Here is a 3,123-nt window from a genome sequence, read left to right as displayed (position 1 = left end):
TGCACCTGCCCCAGCGTCGTGGCGGCTCGGCGCTCCTGAAGGTGAGGGGCTCGTCCCGATGGGATGGGAGTGGCTGACGTGGGTGGTGCCGGTGTGGGGGCTGGGGGTGCCCCTCCCCAGCATGTGACGAGATCGGATTGGGCGTCCAGGGCCCGGGAGGCGGTGGACGCAGGGGACGGGAAAGGTGGGAGGACGGCGGAGGTCGCAGGGACAGAGCCCCGTGGTTGCTGCCGAAGCAGGTGGCCGAGGAAGACTCGGGTAACGAGTCCTCAGATTGTCTGACTTGAGCGACCCGGCCCACGAAGGTACGGAGAGAAGGAGCCCTCAGGGAGGGGCAGGCGAGGAACCCAGCTCCCAGTGTGACACGCCGGGGGCTCACCCGCACGCTCCGAGCTGCGACCTGCGGGGGGCAGGAGAGTCTGGGTTGCGGCATAAATGGGGGGGGTGCGTACTGACACACAGGTCACCCAAAAAGACTGTTGAGGGAGAAGAGGCCCTGGAGCCCTGTGGCTTCTTAAGGTCTGAGCAGTTGAGGAAAGTGGCATCTCGGGGTCTGAGGACTGTTGGGGTGGTCCTCGGTGGCAATGGCCTTAGAGCCATGGGGCTGCTTCCATAGAGACCCTCGTGGAGGGAGGCCACCAGGACCCTAATGTTGCTGAGGACTACTGGGGTCCATGAAGAATGAGAAAACAGAACTTTACTTCTGGTAGGAAAAGTAGGCATCTGTGCGTGCTTCTGCGTGGTTGTGGTAGAAGACGGAACCCACAGCACGACTCAGAAGCTACACGTCAGAGCCTGGGTCTCATCACTGACTTAAGGAACCTTGTCTCCTCAGCACTCAGCACTCACAAAGATAATGTTGCCCTTTGGGCTCTAACCTGGTCAAGTGCACCCGTGACGGTGACAGCACCAGCCATTCACTGAGTACCCACAATGTGCCAGGTGGTGCCAGGCGCCCCACATGCACCAGGTAGGTATTAATATCACCATTTACAGGTGAGAAGACTGAGGTTGAGGGGTTACACAAAGGATCTTGACTACATAAGCGAACCCACGTCCGTCTGATCCCCATCCCCGAAGCCCCAGACTTTCACAGTGGGTATAGTTGGTCGTCTGTGGGGACAGAACAAGAGACTGTTTCTGAATAGTTTGGAGTCATTCTAAACTGTCCTCAACCCTAAACTTATTGCCCAAGAGGACAAGAGAATGTAATTTTAATTTAGTAAAGGGGAAACCTGATCGCTCATTAGAGAAGGTCTGAGGAAACCTATGTTCAGCTTAGATTCCACACCTCAGAGGAAAGAAGACAAAGAGCCAGACGTGTGCAGACACCATCCAGGCTCTGTCCCAGGGCCGCTGTGGCTGGGCCGTCAACAGCAGTGACCACACGTGTGACTTGATCCTTGTTGTTGAGGTGGAGACGGCACTGTCAGTGCTCAGAGCCACTGAAAGTTGAATCCTAAGACCCACGTCCTAAGTTCCGACTCCCTGCTTCCCCAGCTTCCCTTGAACCTTGTGTACAAAGAGGGGTGCAGTCCTAGCAGCAACAGGCTCCGGCAGGACCCACATTTGTGCCCCAGTTCTGTGCTCTTCTGCGGCTACTTCCGGGATATAGGGGGTGCCTCAGCACAGCGTTGAGCCAGAGTCTGCAAAGCTGAGGAGCCAACCTGAGCTGGTGAGCATGTCTCTGGATGGCCTCCCTGCTGGCTTCCCATGCTCCTGACCAGACATGGACCCCACTTAGCCACAACCTGGATGAGATTTTTGTTCTCAAGTCCCACGAGAAGGAAACAGAGCATGAGGCTTGGGTAATCAGGAAACTGATTTACAATCTCTGAGTAACAGAGAAGCCTCCATATTACACTTGGGTGGCAGGTGAGATGGGCCACACAGAGTACCTCCCAAGAGGCCTTCACACCCGACATTCTTAGACAGCCTGAATTTGAACTCTGAAACCCTCTGTGGACAATGCCTCCCTCTGTCTCAAAAACATCCCAAGGCTCCCCAACCTCTGGGACTGAATCCACACTCTCCAGGAGAGCCTGAAAGGCCAGTCCCTGCCCAATTCCCAGTCACATTCCAACCTTGCCAACATCTGGGGAAACAGGCTTCTTTCTACCTTGCATCTTTTCTTGTGCGACTTCTGCCCTCTTCTGCCGTCATCCGCTTCTTCCTCATCGAGCCTTGCTGACTGTGGCCACTCTTGCCACTGTGCTCCTGTGATATACACAACAGGACAAATGGAGGGGAGAAAGCAAGCCCTCCGTCAGTGACCCAAGGAAGTGCCAGTCTGTGACAACGTCTCCTGCTTCTCTCTTTCCCTGTGAGGAACCTGGAATTGAGGACAAGACTCAGAAATCCCCCCCTCCTTCCTTTTTGACAAGTGTAAGGCAACAGCTTGCTCTTTCCACCCAGGACTGGGCATGTTGGAGCCCTTGAGCATGTGAGTTGGGCCTGCTTGCTCTTATTGGGCTCCTCAAGATGAGGCCTCTGAAGACAGGTGCACTTGGGTCAGTCTGTGCCACTGCCTGGGGGTGAAGGAGGGCTGGGCACATGCACTTCACAGCTAGGTTCCCCTCCAAAGGCTCTCCTCCTTTCTCCTGGGATTGGGCCTAAAGGGGGAAATCTAATCTGAAACTATTTTTTCTCAGGACACCTGGCTGGCTCAGTCGGGAGAGCATGCGACTCTTGATCTTGGGGTCATGAGCTCGAGCCCCATGGTGGGGGTAGAGATTACTTAAATAAATAAATAGACGAACAACAACAAAAAAGAGAAACTATTTTTTTCTCTCATTAAACTTTATCTTAATGGGTCTCAAAATTCTGTGACAGATTTTTGGTCAACTTTTTCCATTAAAAAGTACTGAAAAAAAAGGTCCACAAAACATTCTCCTTCCCTTCTTAAGGTTTTATGAATCATTCTAATTATGAACCAGTATTTTACTATTAAATGGCCAATTGAGGCAGTTCTAAGACATTCTTCCACTACTGGTTAAGAGTGGATTTGCGGGTACTAGGGACAATATTTATCTAGCCTACCGTGCTTTCTGAGAAGACAGGGTGACCTTGCCAGCTCCAGCAGCCTTCTTGTCCACTGCTTTGATGACACCCAAAGCAACTGTC

The sequence above is a fragment of the Neomonachus schauinslandi genome, chromosome 4, assembly GCF_002201575.2.
Source record: "Neomonachus schauinslandi chromosome 4, ASM220157v2, whole genome shotgun sequence".
Classification (NCBI taxonomy): Eukaryota; Metazoa; Chordata; class Mammalia; order Carnivora; family Phocidae; genus Neomonachus; species Neomonachus schauinslandi.
Note: the sequence above shows the minus strand (reverse complement) of the source record.